Source organism: Bufo gargarizans, chromosome 1, assembly GCF_014858855.1.
Source record: "Bufo gargarizans isolate SCDJY-AF-19 chromosome 1, ASM1485885v1, whole genome shotgun sequence".
Taxonomy (NCBI): domain Eukaryota; kingdom Metazoa; phylum Chordata; class Amphibia; order Anura; family Bufonidae; genus Bufo; species Bufo gargarizans.
In genome coordinates this window covers 576,514,196-576,536,345 of record NC_058080.1, presented here as the reverse complement: position 1 = coordinate 576,536,345, position 22,150 = coordinate 576,514,196, and the positions used below count along the sequence as shown (strand labels likewise).

The window sequence follows — 22,150 nt, the reverse complement described above, 5'->3', positions numbered from 1 at the left end:
ACTGATGACCTAATCCTGAGGGTAGCTCATCAATATTAAGAGCCCTGACAACCCGTTTAAGGGCTAGCCTCAGCATTTAATGGAACTTAAATCAGAACCCTTTTGAGCCCTTCAGTGGTGGACTCTCGTGTGATTTGGATCATTGTCTTGCAACACAATCCAACTGCACTGGAGCTTTAGGTCACAAACAGACAGCAATTCTTTTTTCAGGATTTTCCAATATCAGAATTCATGGTTGTGATACTGTAGGTTATAGGTACTAATTGTTGGAGATGGGACACAGATTCATGGACTCATTCTAAGTCAGGAAATAATGTTCTCATAAAAAATAAGGCAATTGGCTTTCGTCTCATTTTGACTACCTCTGGATCAAAACTGTTAGGCCTCATGCACACAACCATAGCTCGGGTCCGCATCTGAGCCGCAGTTTTTGCGGCTCAGGTGCAGACCCATTCACTTCAATGTGGCCGCAAAAGATGCGGACAGCACTCTGTGTGCTGTCTGCATCCGTTGCTCTGTCTCGAGGCCCTGCCCCAAAAAAATATAGCATGTCCTATTCTTGTCTGTTTTGCGGACAAGAATAGGCATGTCAACAATGGGCCGCCTGTTCCATTCCGCAAATTGCAGAAGGCACATGGGCGGCTTCCGTTTTATGCAGATCCGCGGTTTGCGGACCGCAAAAAACTGCACGGTCGTGTGTATGTAGCCTTAGGCTAGGTCTACATGATGACATGTGTCGCACAACAATAAGTCGCACGACACATATGTTACAGTGTAGCTGTGCCCTATGTCACAGGACAATTTTTATAATGGTAGTCTATGGTGTCGCACTGCGACATATTGAATAGTTTTTTGCGACTGTAGTGTCGCAGTCGCAGCATGTCGCAGTGCGACACTATAGACTACCATTATAAAAATTGTCCTGCGACAAATGTCGTCGTGTAGACCTAGCCTTATGGGTTGGACAAGACAGACCTGTGTCTTTTTCCAACCTTACAAACTATGCAAGTATATGTTTCTTCAATTATAACAATATGTCCAGGTTGTGTAGAAGCAAACAGCATCACACTACCACCACGTTTGACCGCTGGTATGATGTTCTTATGGTGGAATGCGTTTACAGCAGAGGTAACGAGACCCTTGTCTTCCCAAACGTTCCTCCTTTGACTCATCAGCTCACAGAATACTATCCTAAAAATCTTGGGGTCATCTATATGTTTTTTTTCAAATGTGAGAGGAGCCTTTGGTCAGCATAGGTTTGCACCCTGCAAGTCTTCTATGGATGCCATTTTACCCTAGGTCTTTCTTATTATGGAATCATGCACACTGACCTTAACTAAGACAAGTGTTGCTTACAGTTCTTTAGATACTCATCTCCGTTCTTTTGTGACTACTTGGGTGAGTCTTCCAGGGTGAAATTTTGGTAATCCTGCCTGGGTGCTGATAGCGAAATTTACCCGTTGTCAACTGAATTAGGATAACTGCTTGATTTAGTAGATTTTTCACATAGGGCTGAACAGCATTTTCTCTCTAATAAATTAAAGGGGTTCTCCAGGCTTTTCATATTGATGACCTGCTCTTAGGATAGGTCATCAATATCAGATCAGCGGGGGTCCGACACAGGGCACCCCCGCTGATCAGTCTTATGAGGAGACAACGCACGTGTCTCCTCTTACAACTGATCGGCAGAGGTGCCGGGTGTCGGACCCCCGCTGATCTGATATTGAGGACCTATTCTAAGGACAGTTCAAACAGAACAGACGGCAGCATGTCCTTCAAGGGTTTTTTATTCAAATTGGGTCCATAAAAATGTACAAAAAGTGCCAAAGATGCAATATTTCGACTAAATCATAGTCTTTCTTAAGCATTTTACTATCCTGAGGACAGGTCATCAGTATTAAAATGTCAGAAAACCCTTTTAAAGTGTGACAAATGCACAAAAATAGAAGAAACTAGGAAGGGACAAATAGTTTTTCACATCATTGTCTATATATGTATACAGCCTTCTCCGTATTACCTGAACTATATACTTTTTAAAGGGGGGGGGGGGGGGAAGACACACAAACAATAGCTTCATTTAAAACAGATAAATTGAGATAAATTCTTGCCGACACAGTTGTTGCAGTTTCTTTATGTGGTTAATCTGCTTCCATCATGTTGAGTAAGTGCATTCTGCCCCTCTTGAAAAGTAAATGTTTCTGATGCTCCTTTGCTGGCTGTTTTAGGATTGGTGCCAAATACCAAAATAAGCATGTTTCCATTAACTGGGAAGTTTCCCTAAATCCATCAAGGAGCCAAAGGCACTTCTGGCAACAGCTGCTGAAAAAATAGTGTATACAAAGGGAATGGAGTGAGAGGTTCTAGATAGATTGGGTAGTGGTGGCACACTATGCTGCAGAATACCAGAGCAACATTTACTGTAAATGGTCCTGAGCTGTGCTCAAGCTAAATACAAGAGGTGTAATCCAATTACTGCCTAATTGACTCTCACTGGACCGTATTCCCTCTGAAAGTAGCTAGATGCCCATTGATATAGTAAAGCATTCAATATATCATGAATGATAAAACAGCACAACATGACAATTAGGGCTCAAGCACACAAACTGCCCCTTCCTTACATTGGGAACAGAAAATTGCGGTCCCCAAAACACAGGCACCATCCGCGTTGCTGCTCAACTTGAATGGGTCCGTGATCCGTCTGCACTTAAAAAAAAAAATATAGAACATGTTCTATTTTTTTTGCAGTGTGGAGGAACAGACAAAGTCACAGAAGCGCTCCGTTTAAGCACCACATCTTCCGGATTGCAGACCCATTCAAGTGATCCGTGATGTGGTGCACAAACGGCCAGTGTCCGTATATTGTGAACCTGGTATTTACAGGCCGCAATAAGGACCCACCCGGTACACGTTCAGCCCTTAATTTGAGTAAGAAAAACATAATGTGGGCGCTACTTTCAAAAGGATCAACGACTAAGGCTACATGCACACGACCGTATGTGTTTTGCTGTCCGCAAAAAAGGATGACGTTCCGTATGGCATCTGTTTTTTTTCTGCGGAACTATTGTAATAATGCCTATTCTTGTCGGCAAACTAGAAAAAAAAATAGGACATGCTCAATTTTTTTTTTGGGGGGGGCAACGGAACTGACAAACGGATGCGGGCGGCACACTGTGTGCTGTCCGCATTTCCATTGCAGACCCATTTAAGTGAATGGGTCCGCATCCTATCCGCAAAAGAAAGGGAACGGACACGGAAACAAACAACGTTCGTGTGCATGTAGCCTAAAGGAGAGCATTGCACTTAAAATTTTACTTTGCATTAGGTGTCCTTTTTTTCTATAAAAAAAAAAATGCAGTGTCTTACTGAGAATGTAGGACAACTTTGGATTAGTGTGATCTAATTACTGCCAGTCAAACTGTCCTTCTAGAAATACAGAATTCATTAAGCCCGCCCTCCCCCCCCCCCCCTCCAGAAAATGGGATTAATCTCTCTTTACTCGAATATTCCATTTCCATACTTTCAATTAATGAAATGTAATCTATTGTCTGGAGTTGTTTGCAAAATTAAATTAAACCATCCAACTTCTACTTTATAAGCACCACTATTTTAGCCATGACATGGTCTGTGAAAAGCACACAGAGAAATGCATATCCTTATAAAGTCAGGACCGACTTTCCTATTTGAGAAGGTACAGAGAATTTCCATTATAGGATCGCTAGATTACCAAGCATATATTGGCTATAATTTACACAGACACAAGGTTTAGACCTCTCTGTTCTCCACTGAAACGTATGGCAGGCAGAAGGAATCTGCTGTTCCTCAGGGTTGGACAATATGCCTGCATTGTGTACTGGATGTTCAGGGCTTGCTATGTCCATGAGGGGTTACTAGACCTCCGAGATACAAATAAAACCTCAAAATGTAATTCCTTCTCTTTCCTTTCCATCCTCCATTCCAGTCCTGCCTCAAGCTGTTACCAGCACAGGCTGATCACTTCTCATGTGCTCCAAGTGTGAAATCCTACAATGTTGGTTAACACCAATGCAAACTGTTCCTCTTCCTGATCTGCAAAGCTGTCATTCCTGGCTATAAATATCCCAGGAATACTCCTTCAATGGGATGATACCTGCAGACAGAATCACCACCTGGTAATGTTTCACAATCAGTTTCATCCCCTCATCCCCACACACGTTCAGTGCCAGAACTGAACCCTGACCAACGGCTTCGAGCTCTATCTATAAAACCCTTTTCTCCTGATTGAGCAGTATATGGTGATGTGTTGTGACTAAGGATTAGAGAATCTGGTCAACAAGTCCCCCTATCACTTGATTGAAATTGCTAAACATCTCACGCCTGTAGCACTGCTTCCACATCTGCCACTGTTCATGCGCCACTATTCGGAGCGGGAGCTTCTTCACCAGCAGGGACAACCTCTCGCAAGTGAAGAGACAATTTGCTCATCTGTACGGCTGGTTTGCTGGTACTCTAGCTTTGATACCGGGTTTAATCATAACCGTATTAATGAGCCACTTTTTCATCCATTTTAATTGCTTGCTCGACTAGTTTGCATGCTGCCATTTCCTGCTTACTACAGTTTTCCTGAAACATCTACCCAAACAATGCCATACACTGGCAAACATGAGGAGCGCTACACAGCAATAGTATTCTCAACCTAAATGAGCACTATATATTAGAGCATGCACAGTCCGTCCCTAGCAAATAAAGGGCCACTGATGGACAGAAATAATCATGCGACCTTCCATTAGCAGCCATTTTGGGACATTGGCACGATGCTTACAGGCGTCATCTAGTTTCTAATTTATTCTTAGTTGCCACCGAAAAAACGTAATAACAAGCAATAAAAAAAATAAAGTTGTCCCGCAAAAATCAAGCCCTCACACAACTCCATATATAAAAAAAAAAGTTCGGGGTCTTGGAAAAAGGCAATGCAAAAACATTTTCATAAAGCTATATAGACGAAAAAATAAAGTTATAGCTCTTGGAACAAGACAATGAAAAAAAAAGGAAAGAAAAAAACGCTTAGTCAGCAAGTCTCAAAACTGGTCTGCTCATTAAGGGTTAATATGGATGAACTATCCTTAGGATAAGTCATCAATATCAGATTGGCGGGGATCCGACACCGGGCACCCTCGCCGATCATCTGGTTTCAGAGAAGGCCCTCCATTGTTTACCTGCTTATTGAAGTGAATGGAGCGAGTGCTTGTAATTACACTACGCCACCGCTCCACAGGAGACAAGGCGTAGTATGAAGACCAGAAGTGCTAGCATGGAGCGTCACCTCCTCATCTCACAGCTGATCGGCAGGCGTGCCGGATCCCCACCGATCAGATATTGATGACCTATCAATATTAACAGCTGGACAACCCATTTAGTTAGCTGCAGCAGGAGCAAAGTATTATATTCTTGTATTTTTGATGAGCAGCAGGCTAATTCTGCCTTCCAGCTGCTGATTGACAGCTTTCTCCCCACTCTGTACAGTGAGAAAGATGTCAGTCTGCAGCTCATGAATATCGAGGACTTCACTGCATATGTGAAGACTGAGAGGGCAGTGGCATAATGGTGACCCACTACAAGGGCCAGGAAGTACAGAACCCACACAGTGCTGAGAGGACAATAGCGTTTGCCTCCCACGGCAGCTGTGAGAATGCAATGCAGTCCTCAATATTCATGAGCTGTCGGATACCCCACCTAACCACTGCCGATGCTGTCATTCAGTGATTGTAGGGTGGGATTAGCCCAACACTGATGAATAAGAGGACTCCGTACTCTGCAAGTGTGCCTTTATTAAAAGTACTACAAGAAAATATAAGTGACCTGGCAATGATATCAGGGTCTTGGTCACTATATTATGCAACTCAGATAGTGCAGCATAAACTGAATAACAAATTCCCTTTTAGTGTCACAATAAGGCTACATTCCCACGACCATACGTGTTTCGCGATCCACAAAACACTGATTCGCTATAATGCGGATGATGTCCTTTTGGCATCCGTATTGCATCCATTTTTTTTTTTGTTTTTTTTTGCGGATCCATTGTAACTATGCCTATACTTGTCCGCAAAACAGACAAGAATAGGACATGCTCTATATTTTTTGCGGGGCTTCGGAACGGACATATGGATGCGGACAGCACACGACGTGCTGTCCGCATTTTTTGCGGACCCATTAAAATGAATGGGTCCTCATTCAATCGGCCAAAAAAACGGAACGGACATGGAGACCAAATACGTTTGTGTGGATGTAGCCTAATTGTGAGCAATTTAGGCAGCTAATTAGATATAGCTGGCTTACTCCAGCCAAAAAAGGGCACATTTTTTATGCCGCAAGAGATGGGTGATAGGTGTCCATGGTGGGACAACACCTTTAACACCTGATGACTGATTACAACACTTCTGGCTGATACCTGCTCCTTGTTTTCACACAACATACAAAATATCCTAAGCCAGGCGGAGATTCTGCTTCCAGTGTGGAGAATACAGCAATAGAAACCCCCATCTACCAAGGAATTCATTAATTCATTAATTCCAATATTCAAAGTGGATTCCACCGCATATATGGGTCACAGAACATTTGTATCCTAGGGCAGAACATATATAGGGCGCTTACCTAATGAAATAGCACGTTCTTCATTAAAACGGGAGCTGTGTGTCTGCAAGACATGAAATACACTGCACACATCGCGCCATTCCTCTGCCTGACACTTGGCTTCTCTTCTCTCACCATCAGTTATCCCCTTTTATCCTTCACCTCATTAAAAGCAAACTTCTTGTGTGACATGAATTCAGATGTCGGAGATGAAAACACAAGAATTCACAGCTCCCCACACTTAGAAGGCGCTTTCTCTAAGTCCGCTTTAAAGTGAATTTTTTGCCTTAAGACATCAGGTCCTCTGATATAACCCGTTCACTGCCATTAACTGCTAAAAAGGAACCTGGTGTATTATTAATGTATTTATCCTGGGATTATTATTTATAGCTGGGACTTTTTTCCTATTTTTTTCTTTGAAACAGAATAGATTTATCGGAAATGAAAAGTGGTAAAAGAATAGGAGTTTTGGGGGCTTTAACCCCTTCAAGACACAGCCTTATTTCACCTTAAGGACCAGGTCATTTTTTGCAAATCTGACCAGTGTCACTTTAAGTGCTGATAACTTTAAAACGCTTTGACTTATCCAGGCCGTTCTGAGATTGTTTTTTCGTCACATATTGTACTTCATGACACTGGAAAAATTAAGTCCCAAAATTAATTTTTTTTTGCATAAAAAAATACCAAATTTACCCCAAATTTGGAAAAATTAGCAAATTTCAAAGTTTCAGTTTCTCTACTTCTGTAATACATAGTAATACCCCCAAAAATTGTGATGACTTTACATTCCCCATATGTGTACTTCATGTTTGAATTATTTTGGGAATGTTACAAGGCTTAGAAGTTTAGAAGCAAATCTTGAAATTGTTCAGAAATCCAATTTTTAGGGACCACTACAGGTCTGAAGTCACTTTGCGAGGCTTACATAATAGAAACCACCCAAAAATGACCCTATTCTATAAACTACACCCCTCAAGGTATTCAAAACTGATTTTACAAACTTTGTTAACCCTTTAGGTGTTGCACAAGAGTTATTGGCAAATGGGGATGAAATTTGAGAATTTCATTTTTTTGCCTAATTTTCCATTTTAACCAATTTTTTCCACTAACAAAGCAAGGGTTAACATCCAAACAAGACTGTATCTTTATTGCCCTGACTCTGCCGTTTACAGAAACACCCAATATGTGGCCGTAAACTACTGTATGGCCACACAGCGGGGCATAGAGTGAAAGGTGCGCCGTATGGTTTTTGGAAGGCAGGTTTTGCTGGACTGGTTTATTTACACCATGTGCCATTTGAAGCCCCCCTGATGCACCCCTAGAGTATAAACTCCCTAAAAGTGACCCCATCTAAGAAAGTACACCCCTCAAGGTATTCAAAACTGATTTTACAAACTTCGTTAACCCTTTAGGTGTTGCACAAGAGTTATTGGCAAATGGGGATGAAATTTGAGAATTTCATTTTTTTGCCTAATTTTCCATTTTAACCCATTTTTTCCACTAACAAAGCAAGGGTTAACAGCCAAACAAGACTGTATCTTTATTGCCTTGACTCTGCTGTTTACAGAAACGCCCCATATGTGGCCGTAAACTACTGTAAGGCCACACAGCGGGGCGTAGAGTGAAAGGTGCGCCGTATGGTTTTTGGAAGCCAGATTTTGCTTTTGCTGGACTGTTTTTTTTTTTACACCATGTCCCATTTGAAGCCCCCCTGATGCACTCCTAGAGTAGAAACTCCAAAAAAGTGACCCCATTTTAGAAACTACGGGATAGGGTGGCAGTTTTGTTGGTACTAGTTTAGGGTACATATGATTTTTGGTTGCTCTATATTACACTTTTTGTGCGGCAAGGTAACAATAAATAGCTTTTTTGTCATCGTTTTTTTTTATTGTTATTTACAACATTCATCTGACAGGTTAGATCATGTGGTAATTTTATAGAGCAGGTTGTCACGGACGCGGAGATACCTAATATGTATACATTTTTTTTTTATTTATGTAAGTTTTACACAATGATTTCATTTTTAAAACAAAAATTTTTTTTTGTTTCTCCATAGTCTAAGAGCCATAGTTTTTACAGTTTTGGGGCGATTATCTTAAGTAGGGTCTCATTTTTTGCGAGATGAGATGACGGTTTGATTGTCACTATGTTGGGGTACATATGACTTTTTGATCGCTTGCTATTACACTTTTTGTGACGTAAGATGACAAAAAATTGCTTTTTCTACACCGTTTTTATTTTTATTTTTTTACGGTGGTCACCTGAGGGGTTAGGTCATGTGATATTTTTATAGAGCCGGTCGATACGGACGCGGCAATACCTAATATGTATACTTTTTTTTATTTATATAAGTTTTACACAATGATTTCATTTTTGAAACCAAAAAATGATGTTTTAGTGTTTCCATAGTCTAAGAGCCATAGTTTTTTCAGTTTTTGGGCGATTATCGTAAGTAGGGTCTCATTTTTTGCGGGATGAGATGACGGTTTGATTGTTACAATTTTGGAGTACATGCGACTTTTTTGATCACTTTTATTATCTTTTTTGGGGAAGTAAGGTGGTCAAAATTTCAATTTCATCATAGTTTTTTATTTTTATGGCGTTCACCGTTCGGGAAAAGTAACATGACCGTTTTATAGATCAGGTCGTTACGGACGCGGCGATACCAAACATGTGTAGGAAATTTTATTTTTCTCATGTTTAATCAGTGATAAATGTGTTTTTTGATTTTTACTTTTTTAAAATACTTTTTTCACATTTTTTTTTGACCCAGACCCACTTGGTTCTTGAAGATCCAGTGGGTCTGATGTCTGTATAATACAGTACAGTACAATATATATTGCACTGTACTATATTTTACTTACACTGAACAGATCTATGCTTTCAGCACAGATCTGTTCAGCACCATGGACAGCAGGACGCCTGAGAGGCGTCCTGTTGCCATGGGAACCTTCCCCGTCTGCTCAGTTATGGTCAGAACTGCGCAGACGGGGAAGGGTAAGGACGGGGCTCTGGGGGGGCTGTCTGGGGGCTCTCTCCCTCTCCATCAGGGGGCTGCAAAAGGTACAGCAGCCCTCCGATGGGAGAGGGAGGGAGCTCCCTGAGCTGTTAACCTTTTCCATACCGCGGTCCGTACGGACCGCGGTATGGAAAGGGTTAAACGACTGACATTGCATCACAGATGTCAGCCGTTTATACCAGGGTGCCAGCAATGTGCTGGCACCCTGGTATAACCCACTAGATGCCAACGATTATTATAATAGGAGGCGGGCGGGGGATCGCGATCCCGCCCGCCTCCCGCAACTGCCGCACTGCCCCGCCCCGCACCGCCCACAAACCGCCCCCCTGCACCCCGCCACATAAATGAATTCAGGGGTGCAGGGGGTTAAAAAAAATCGATTTTGGGCAATTTTGGCCCGCAATGCAAGAGGCCTTAAAGGGGTATATTCCAGAATTTTTAACTTTTAGCAACTGTGGTAATGTGAACAGTGCTGGAAGGCATGTATGTCACACTCAGGTACCTCAAATGGGTGAGAGGGACAGCTAAAAATGCAGAGCGTGGCAGTGGTCTCAGCAAAGCATAGTTTGCCGAGACAGTTTTGTTTATAAATTCTGGGCTGGATTTTAGTTGGATTGGCGGGTAGGCTTGGCAGTGGGATCTGCAAATCTACACCCTTCCAGCACGGGTATTTCCTTCTACCTGAGGTGATCGCAGGGGAGGCCTGCTGTAATCAGGCCGGCATGAAGCGCCTCTGTCAAGAATATGGATCATCGTTGAATGGCAGCCATGATTTTCATTTACTTCACCTTGGTCAGTGTACATGCAAAATAAGTTCTCACACCAGCCATCAGCTGTCAGATAGCAGAGGTATTGAACTCCACAGGAGGGCCCTGCTTCAAAGCCCCAGCCATATGGCAGGCAGGCAGGCAGGCCACCTGTTGTTACAATTTCATACCCCATTCAGACAGCATGGATCCTGCAGGAAAACCTCCCTGCAGGGGGTCTAAGCCATTACCCAGTTCAATCAACTCTAGCATACAGCACGGAACCGGCGATTTATAAGGAATTATAAAATCGCCCGGCCATCGCAGGCGCAAACCGGATACATATTTGTGTCCCGATGGCCACGATGAACATGTCCATTAGTGTGGTGGTGGGAGGCCAGGGAGGGGAGACATACATACCTCCCCACAGAAAACCAAACAACAGTACCATATTTGGACTCTACTGGTAGCCAGAAACCCAGGCGGATCTGTTGGTCCCAGAACCATCCCCCTGTGACGTTCTGGTCTGGAGCTATGGGCCCTAATGGGTTTTGTGGGTCCTTGGCTGCCAGCCCAGAAGAGGAGTAGGGGATCCTTCCCAGAGGAGGGAAGAGGAGGTGCTGGCTACAGTTTAAAAGGCTTGTGCCAGCTAGCGGGCATGTCTTTTCTCTGAAGGAGGGTCACATCGTGCCATGTGTTTAGAGGGACCTGCACCCAGCTGACATCACTGCCCTCCATGTGAATACAGCAAAAGAACATTCATCTACCCGGTAACTGACCTGTGCTCTGTGTAATCCTGTTTGTACCATATTACCTGTATTTGTAACCTCAGACCACTGTATATATTCTTTGTGTATATTGTGTTATCTAGTGTGCCCTTAAAGGGACACTGACAGGCCCTATAAACATATTTAGTTATTCCTATGCAGTCATAGATTTATTAAAGTGTATTCCAATGATATAAGAGTACCCCTTGTCCCCATTGTAAACCATGTAAAAACAACTTTATATTCATCTGTCAATCACATTTCTTTATGACCAAGGGCGTTTTTTCTCATACCTTTGTGCCCAGCCGCGCCTCAACTGTCGCTTTCCTAGCGCCGCCCAGCTCATTATTATTCACTGCGCTGAGTGTATTACTGTACAGCAGTGGCGACATGAAGCGCACGGCGTTATAGCAACCAATGACGCCGTGCGCTCCTGCTCCCAGCAGGAATCCAGCCCGGCATTCCACGGACCGCTCTTGGCCGCAGAACCATTGTGGTGGTGTATAGAGCAAAAAATTTTAGAATTGTGTCGATTTCCCAATATTTATGGACCTGACTGTATCTAAAAATAGAGCCCCGAAAGTGTTGGAGGGCACACTGCGCATGTGCCCTACATTCATTTTCTATGGGGGCCGCCGAAAATAGTCGAGCGTTGGCTCAGCTATTTCCGTTGGGCCCGTTGAAGTGAATGGCAGCAGTGGCCAGTCATGCGCGGTGAGCTCCCATTCACTTCTATGGGGAGCGCGGTTGGTGGTGGCCGGACCGGAGTTCTCCAGCCTCCACCTTGCAGGGCTCCATTCCTGATATAGGTGTGAGTCCCAGGGCAACTGTAAGACAATGGGGGCATATACTAACAGGGTGCTTGGCTGAATGTGAAACTCCCACAGAAATGAATGGAGTGGCCAGTTTTTTGTTCGTCCAAAAGCTGGCATTTATGCTGGAAAGTGGCCCCAGATGGGCATCTGGGAGTGCGGACATGTCTAAATTCAGTAAACTTCGATACCCTGTACTCTGACAGAACAGACTACCACAGTATGTAAACAGGTATGTGAATGTGGTGGCATTTATTGTTTTTGGTCTTGTTCACAATTCCGTGGAAAAAATTTATAAATCAGACCACGTTTCATCTAGGCAGATGTCCTTGAAGGATCTGTGTTTTGGCCATGTGTTACTTTTTTACCCCGTGTGTGACATCCGTATTCCACAGACAATGCCCAGCTGAAAATTAATTTCAAGAGCTTCACTTATCAGTGGTCAGTGAAAAACGGACACAGCACAGATGTGATTTTCACAGACATAGACTTGTGTGTGATTTTTTTAACTGTCCCACGGTCAGTAAAAAAAATACTGATGTGTGAACAAACATTAAAATAAACAAGTATATTTGCTTTCAGTGGAAAATGCAGACAGCCCAAAATTGAATAGTCCTAAAGATGGCGTAAGCGTAGAAAGGCTATGGCTCAGGGATAGACACTTTTCTCTGACTCTTTACCAACTACTGGTTGGCTTACTTCGAGACAAAATCTTACACCTGAATTGTGGTATAATTTTGGCACAAAACATCTTGTATCAAGCTCTGACCCCATCCAGTGAAGCTTTTCTTTCATTATGCTAAGCCCTGCTCTTTTCAAGAGTCTGAAGTGTAGGAACCCTAATGTTGCCAAATGCTGCCCAAATTGTACCATGTTTTAGACAGAACCTAGGCACAGACACATTAGTAAATCTGGGCTCCCGGTGCTCCACCATGTAAACAAGCCACATTAATCGTGACATAGGCGGCACAATCAAGATCAATCATTCCCTGCAATCACAATGAGCAATTATCTTTACAAACCCCTGAAAAATTAACAAAATGGTGAAAATATAATTTTAGCACCAGACACTGCAGAGAAGTCAGCATTTACCTCTCATTCATAAATACCTTCTAGATAGCAGGTAGGCGTAATCTGCTTCACTAGCTGATAGAGAAGCATTTCACAGCAAATAGAAAAATCAGCCCACACAGTACAAACAGCCTCCCACTCCAAGCATAAGGTAAGCAAGCCAGTCAAAGCAAGGGGGCATACTTAAAGGGACTACACATTTTTTAAGCAATCCCTCTGATTGTCAGTCTGAAAGCTCCAGTAACAAACAGACTTGTAGAAATTGGGCATAAAAGTAAGGGCTCATGCACACAAAAGTATTTTTGGGACGCAGCTGATCCACATTCACTTCAAATGGGGCCACAAAAGATGCGGACAGCACACCGTGCCTCCCAGCGCACTACTTTACTTTCATGCACTGGATTTTAATACAGGACACAACAGGATAATCCATAGGGGAGTTTCAAAAATATCAAGCCAATACATTTTTGTCCCATATACAGACCCCATGCATGGTAGGCTTGGGGACCATTGTTAGGCCCCTGGCTGCCATGGTAACCTCTTGGCACCTGGTAATTGCATCGCAGGGGCTGATGCGGTGACATAGGGAGTGCCCTCCCTCTCTCTAACCACTTACATGCTGCAATCAGCATTGACTGCGGGATCAGCTATTTTCTACCAATTATGCCATCGTTTCTGCCAACAATCTCACCCTTATAGTAGGCAGTAGCCAAAATCCTCCATGTCATCCGACCTTTATGTATGGCCAGCTTTACCTGCACAATAGGGTTCTAGGACACTACAACTCAGCCCCATTCACTTAAAAAAGCAGTGTTGCAGCAGCAGAGGAAAAGCTTCTTGTCTTTTGTTCAGGAAGGGATCCCAGAGGCAAGAACTCCAGCAATCTTAATACAGAATATCCTATGGCTGTAATATGATAGGAATATCCCTTTAAGAGATGCACAAACATGTTAAAACGGCTCCTGCCTGACTATTCATTTTTAATACAACTCATTCCATAAAGTGAATAAAGATTGAGTCAATGACTATAATGTTCATGTCAATAATGCATACTAACTGAAAGATGCTGAATTTTTTATTAATATCGAATCTAAAAAACACGAGCACCACATTACTCATCCCCGTAACGTACTACGAGTGATCGTGATACAAGAACAGTTATCTTTATCCTTACAAGTGATGGTTAGAACAGCAGCTGCGGTACACCGCTGTTCCCCCGCTTGTCGCCACGGTCCCGGGAGACGCGCCCATTGGTGACCTGTGCTCGGTGCTTCCCATTTCACCTCTGCGGTCCTGGGCTCTGTGTCTGAAGGTGGTGTTGCTTTTGAGGATTCCGCTCCACAGCTTCCACTCAGCCCTGGACACAGCCTGAGTTACACTGCTCTAAGGGCGTAGCGCATTACTCCCTGGGGTGTGTAGGTTAGGTCAGGTGACCTCGCTGACCAACCCTGGCTCTCCTGCAGGTATTTAAGTGGCTCAGCCCTCTTCCCAGATGCCTCAGTGTCAAGGTCCCTGAGTTAGTTGGTGCCTGATGCTCTTGTGTGCGCCTGAGCTGTACTTTGTTCCTGGACTCTGCTTGCTTGCTTTGTCTCTTCTGTTGCTTACCCGGATTGCCTGACCTGACTTTTTGCCTGTCTGATTACGCCTCTGCCTCATCCTTCGGTACTGCACTGTTGCTCCTGGTTACTTTTGGTACCTACCCAGGTATCTCCTGGGCCAGCTGCCACTAACTCAGGGATTGCCCTGGAGTAGCCCCTGGCAACTACCCTAATGGCTCAAGTCTATTTCCCCCCCCCCCCCCCCGACGCTCTAGTGAAAACCAGGTAGTTGCTTAGACATGCCCCTCCAGAGTACAGCCAGTCAGTGGCACAGTGGGTTCACACCTCCTGATCCGTGACAATGGTGAACAGTTCTTAGCACACACGTGCACCAACAAGGGCTGAAGACTAGTGACCTACTGAACCAAGGGTGCAAGTCGCCATTTGGCTAAGTGACAGGGAGTGAGTGGGGTCCTTGTTACAGCATACGGAATGAAGCATTAAACGTGGGCTAAATAAAGTCTTCTTGGACTTTTGCAGCGAGGCCTATTTTCTACTTATAAAAGTGCAGTAAGCCATATATCGTCCATTGGCCCAAATGTAAAAAAAATAAAGTATACCGTGCTGTGTACTTTTAGGGTAGGGAACAGCCTGACGCAGTTCAACGGATCTGGCCTAGCTGGATAATGCCATTTACCCCTGGACCCCAATAGCTATAATGGGATCCGGACACTTTCAGGCTAAGTGCTGGTTTTCGGCCAGACAAAAACCGCAGTTCATCGGAAAGCGACCCATTATAGTTAATGGGTTCCAAAGGTGAATGGCGGTATCTGGCTAGACCAGATCCGGTGAACTCCGTCAGGCTGTTCTCTGCCGGATCCGTTTAACACAAGTGTGAACCTACACTAAAAGTACACAGCACGGCATTTATTTTTTCACATTTGGACCAATGGACGATGTATGGATATACGGTGTCATGTCGGAGCCTTGCATCAGAGGGATACTTTTGGAATTGCTCCCACTACGGTTAATGGACAAGATCTCTTCTTGATGTCCATACTGTCTAATCGGACATACGGTAAGGGGCTGACTATGACAGCAGTTCTTGCACAGGAAGGCACAACGTTTCTGTCCATTTAAGAATGGATACTGATATCAACAGGTGAAAAAAAAAAAAATATATATATATATATTTTTCCAAAATTATTAGGCCTCATGCACATGACTGTGCCGTTTTTTGCAGTCCACAAACTGCGGATCCGCAAAAAAACGGAAGCCACCCCAGGTGCATTCGGCAAGCAATTTGCGGAAAGGCAGCCCATTGTAGAAATGCCTATTCTTGTCCGCAAAACGGACAAGAATAGGACATGCAATTTTTTTTGCGGGGTGACAGAACGGTGCAACGGATGCGGACAGCACATTGAGTGTTGTCCGCATCATTTGCGGCCCCATTGAAGTGAATGGGATTGGGTCCGCACCCGAGCCGCAAAGAATGCGGCTCGGATGCGGACCACAAAAACGGTTGTGTGCATGAGGCCTTAGGCTGAGTTTCCATATTCAGGTTTTTAGATACAGTTTTTGAACCAAGCCTAAAATGGATCACTCCGAGTCCTGAATACACAGGGGTACGTTTATCAAAACTGGCGTAAAGGAAAACCGGCTTAATTGCCCATAGCAACCAATCAGATTCTTACTTTCATTTTTCAGCTTTCCTTTCAAAAATGAAAGGTGGAAGCTGGTTGCCAGTTTTCCTTTACAGCAGTTTTAATAAATCTCCCCTCACAACTCGTATTACATTTGGATTTACGCACAGAATATCCGCAGCGCAATACAGGACCTGCTAAGTAGTTAAGACTTTCATATTCTCAAGTACTGTACATGGTGCGCAAACTACCCGCAGGGAAATTGGCCTGCAGTGAGGATTTTCAAATCTATGTCATATTCCTCCTCCGTGCAGATTTCAGCCTTGGCAATGCCAAACAGCACTATTCGGGTAACAGGTTCCTGACATGAGAATGGCAGCGCTCTCCAGTGACCAGGCGCACAACCCCCTCCTCAGGTAATCCAACCTGGGATCCATATTCATTTCCTGAAGCCTATATCAGTTAGTAATAATAATAGGCAGACAATAGAGCTCATACATATAACACTTGGATTCGCAACCACATAAAACGAAGATAAAAATAAAAGAGCACATCCCTATATGTACAAAGTGATATTAAGGAGATATTATCAAATATTACGTAAATTATCCATTATTCTCCAGTTTATATATGAAGCCTTAAAGGATAACTGTCTTTTTTTTTTTTGCTAAAGTGTAGGGCAAGTGATAGGAAACAATTTTGCAATAGACTTTATTTAGCCAAAACATTTATTTTTGGTAGAAAACTGGGGCTGAAATGGCCCTTAGCAGCACTCTTCAAAAGAGTGTTGCTAAGGGCCATCCGTCTCCTATTAAAAAAAGGGGGAGACGGGCTGTGCTTCTGCCTCGTGCTACCCTTGGAGACAGAAGGCTGGGCACAGGAGTCTTAGGAGTTAAAATTACATTTATATTCCCCCTTTCTATGCAATCTAATGCTCCGTAACATTCACTGACCTGCGATCCCTGTGATAATAATTCATGAAGCAGCCACCTGCTCACTGCGCACAGTGCTTCTACTTCCGGCGGCTGCTTCATGAATTATTATCACAGGGATCGCAGGTCAGTGAATGTTACGGAGCATTAGGTTGCATAGAAAGGGGGAATATAAATGTAATTTTAACTCCTAAAACTCCTGTGCCCAGCCTTCTGTCTCCCAGGGAAGCACGAGGCAGAAGCACAGCCCGTCTCCCCCTTTTTCTTTTTTTTTTTTATAGGAGACTGACAGATGGCCCTTAGCAACGCTCTTTTGAAGAGTGCTGCTAAGGGCCATTTCAGCCCCAGTTTTCTACCAAAAATAAACGTTTTAGCTAAATAAAGTCTATTGCTAAATTGTTACCTATAACTTGTCCTACACTTTAGCAAAACAATAAAATAAATGACAGTTATCCTTTAAAAGGGTTCTCTCACTTCAGCAAGTGGCATTTATCATGTAGAGAAAGTTAAAGGGGTATTCCGGTTATTAGAATAGGATAGGGGATTACTAGCAAATCGGTGGGAGTTCTACTGCTAGGAATCTCCGGAATTCCCATAGAAATGAATGGAGCAGCCGCACGCATGTACGATTGGCGCTCTGTTGATATCAGGAGGGCTGCAGGCAGTACAGGGCCCCCGCTGACATGATCGGTTGGGGTCCCTACTGATCTAATAGTTATCCCCCGTCCATGTAGGGGATAACTTCAAACAACCGGAATACCCCCTTTAACTTTCTCTACATGATAAATGCCATTTGCTGAAGTGAGACAACCCCTTTAATTACAGTGATATACTGGGGGAAGTTCACAGTTGCACTATGTAAGGCTGCATTCACATCAGTTTTATTTTCCAGTGAGATTTCCGGTCCAAAATAACAGATCTCTGACAGAACTGACTCAGAAGCAAAATGAGAACAATGGATACTTAAAATAAAGGATCCGTTCTGTCTTTATTTTTCTGTTCTTAGGCCAGATCAATAGAACGGGAAAGAAGTCAATAATGTGAACACGCCCTGAGTGGTTTAAAGATCCCAAACTCACTCCCCCCCTCTTTCCTTCCTGGTCTTCCCTCACCCCCTTCTACCCTTTATATTTTGATATTAAGGTCCGAATGTTGAGGACCATGCTCTTATACTATTGCGTAAACTGCAAACCATTGATGTATTTGAATGTTTTTTCAGCAAGCCTATTGTATAGGCGTATATGGTTACTTTTTCTAATTTTGCAAAATATGGCTTACTTGGCCAATCATTGAAAACACCAATAAAAAAGATTTACTCTAAAGATCCCAAACTAAGTCAGGGAAGGGGAAAATTAGATTAATCAATATTTAATGAAAAAAACCACAAATACACCCGTTTTAGGCCATGTTAGGGTACTTTCACACTAGCGGTTTTTGATTCCAGCAGGCAGTTTCGTACAAACGGAAAGCATTTTTTTTTTCAGCTCCGTCTCATCCGGATACGGTATTTAAAGATCAAAAGCAAAAATAGCATCTCCTTTGTCTCGGCGCATGCGCAGACCAGAAGACGGGATCCCATGGGATTGCCGCACCAGTCGCAAGAAATTCAACATGGATGGATTTCTTGCGACTGGGGCGAAGATCCCATTCATTTCTATGTGACCACAGCTACTTTCTGACAGCTGTCATGTGACCAGTGTTGCTGTGCAGCTGTACCCTAACCGCTGCAGCCAAGAAAACAAAAAACAGCAGCGGGGAGGACTGGGGCACAGTGCAAGAAGGGTCGGGGGAGAAATAGGGTGATGTCACGGCTGGCGGAAACCCCCAGCCGTGCGGTGCCAGGAGATGGTGGGGTTACCCCTTGGCCGGGACCACAGAGTTAGGGAGCAGGTCACCTCCTATTGCGTCCCTAACGCTGACCCTGTCTCCTATCAGTATGAGCCGACCTTGATGGTAGGAGGACTCATACGCCGGAACCTTACAGTCCCTACGAGCCCTCAAGTCGGCCCTGTACTAGGGGACAGAGTCAGACGCCCTACTCCTCCTAGGCACGGAGGAGCAGGGGTCTCAACGGCCAAGCAACACAGGGGGAACATCAACAGACATATGGAAATGACAGGTAAGTGAGACTAGTCCTGCACTTACCTGCCACAGACACACAAACCTGGAACCCATGAACTGCACTAACAAGATAACCCCACACACACCTAGATAACACCGTGAAACATAGTATAACTGACAATGGTTTATGACCAGAAGGATGGTCCCCACCAGGCAGATGGAGGAGACAGGAGGCTGCTCCAGCCAGCATGGCTGAGAGCAACCTACTGAGCCCAGCCAGGGACTGAGGCTTTATAGGCCAAGAGGCCCCACCCAACGATCAGCACACACCCTGTGAAGTCACACACACTGGGAAGGGAGTTAACCCTTCCAGCAACACAGAAGGGAAACTCACATAAAGGGGAAAGCACACAACCTCACTTACCTGTCTCCGACGGCAACGGCATGCGTGGCAACCGTGTCCTCCAGAACAGCCAACAGGCCGAGACACTTCCACAGCATGCAAACATCGCCAGACGTTGCCGCGGACAACCGCAGGTGAAGGGAGGAGTCCAGGTGCATATAAAACATCACCTCGTGCACAACAAACAACACAAAGTGCACACAGACATACAAACGGGCATTCACACAAAACCCGTTGCCAAGGGCAACCGCACGCACACTTGTTGTCCGCGGCAACCGCACCTGAGGCAAACAACTAAGTGCCCCAGCTGCGGTTGACGAACTCCCAAACCGCGGGCAACAGCATGCGGCACCCAAGGAGTCACGACCATGACCAAGGGTCGTGACAGGCGAGTATAGATTCTTTTGTTATTTTGGACCATTTACAGGCTGAAATTTTGACATCTATGGAGTATTTTTTGTGCATCTTTTCCTGCCATTTTTGCAGCATTTATAGTAGAAATGGCAGATTCAGATGTTGCACGAGAGTCTACGGGAAATACTAATTGCAGGATGTGCAGTGGCGTTTTGTCACACTTTTTCTGGGTAAGGAGTTTATGGAAATCACAGCAGGATCTGGGTCTGGCATTTTGCCTGCCGTTTTTCTCCGACTGTTTTTTTTTTTTTTTTTTTTTGCTCTGCTTGAAAAAAACAAAAAAACAACGCTTGTACAATATGAGTTGGAGTTCTTAATAGCAGTATTTTCTCCATACTGTTCTACAGAGGAAGTGACATCACAGGGGAACACATACTTTCCTATTTAAAAAAAAAGAAAAAAAAAAAAGCATACAAACATATGAACAAAAGTACACTACACGGGCAAAAATGTCTCAAAAAATGCTGACCAAGTCAGGTATCTTTGAGAGAATTTTCAAACATAAAAAAAAAAAAACACACACACACACAACACAACACAACACTGTATGGGCAGCATTTTAAATACAGCAACATAATAGAACAACCCGCCCTACTATGCTTACACTTACAAACGCAGGTTGGACACTGCTAATCCAGGACAAGCCGCATGTATACGGCACCGGCTAGGTAAAGAATGCAGTACTGTATCCAGAGGGCTTCACGACCGCTCTATAGTTACCTATGGTGGCTCCGGTTTACGACTAAAATATCGCCTGCACTAGGAGACAACAGCCTAAAGGGTTAACCCCGCACTAAAGATCCTAGGGGCATGATAAAGATACAGACGTGGCACATGTTCCATACCAACCTTATCTAGATTTGCCAGCAGAGAGTGGACAGACCTCGTCAGTGGAAAGTTCCCACAGCCCTTCCCACTGTTCCTGCCCTTCCCAGTCACCACTGATTCCAGCAGTGCTGCAGCATCTGCCTCCAGTTTCCTGACCACCCTCTGCCAGGACACCCTAACACCATCAGCACCCACCAATAACACGCTGCAGGCTCCTAGCAACCAGTGTGCCAGCCTCTGAAGTGGGAGGACAAGCTGGCAAATCTATAAGCCAGAGGTCAGGTGCCCCAAAAAGACAAACATGGGCATCACAAGACTGGTTTACACGTCCCCACCCCAGTCACTCATCAGACTGTGCTGCCATTGAAGACAGTAATGGACCCACGCCTTGCAACCTGAGAAACTACAACTCCCAGCATGCCAGCAGCTACTAAGAACCAGCCAACAAACACCAACGTGTCCCTTCCATGGTGGAGGAGAGCTCCTGAATGCCATCTAATGGGCACGGTCACTTTAAGGAGCAGCCATCCTCTGCACTGCTAGAAATGGGTGCTGCCCGTCTGGAGGAGCGGGAGTCCTGTGCTCTTACCTGCCTCTAGGGTGACTGGCAGCGGGTCATTGGAAGCAGCGAACCCAGCCAGGGCAGCGGCTCCAGCGGCTCATGGCAGTCACTCGACGATTGGCTGCTCGGGACTTCCCCCATCTCATCTTCCACCCATCCTCCTCCTGCTCATAGCGTGCCGCTGAGTGGTCCAGATGTGCGCGGATGTAAGGGGCGCTCTGATTGGCCGACTCACTGTGTTTTGACTGAGAGGAATTGAGTTAACTCCTCTCCTGCCGGATGAAAATGACAAGAAGGTCCAAGTGTAATGCTAGGAGGGCAACAACAGAGGGCGCTCTAGTGAAACTCTATAGATGCAGGGAGATAAGGACCCCACCCTTTTCCTGTTCTCTTATTAGGGACAATCGTTGGGCTTCTATTGCGGTCTCAGTTCGTTTTTTGGAGGAGTTGCGGCAATCATAGTTGTTATACAGATATTAAAATATTGCCGTCTAAGGGTACTTTTACACTAGCGTTAAAGTTTTCCGGTATTGAGTTCCGTCCTAGGGGCTGAATACCGGAAAAAAATGCATCAGTTTTATCCCAATGCATTCTGAATGGAGAGCAATCCGTTCAGTATGCATCAGGAGGTCTTCAGTTCTGTCACTTTTACGGTATTTGGCCAGAGAAAATACAGCAGCATTCTGCAGTATTTTGTCCGGCAAAAATCCCAGAACACTTGCCTCATTGCCGGATCTGGCATTAATTT

The 22,150-nt window shown here is 44.4% G+C and overlaps 1 protein-coding gene across 3 annotated transcripts in view; it reads right to left on the bottom strand.

Annotated features, from left to right (window-relative positions):
• Positions 1-21,554, bottom strand: part of CAMKK2 (calcium/calmodulin dependent protein kinase kinase 2) — a 102,099-nt gene extending 80,545 nt beyond the window's left edge. Inside the window, exon 1 of one of the 3 annotated variants that reach the window (XM_044275751.1) lies at positions 21,430-21,554. The gene's annotated coding sequence lies outside the window, so the exon portion shown is untranslated. Of the gene's footprint in view, positions 1-20,861; positions 20,999-21,429 lie in introns of those variants that run through there. The other 2 variants (XM_044275753.1, XM_044275752.1) reach the window with 2 other exon arrangements.
• Positions 21,555-22,150: the final 596 nt, after the last annotated feature.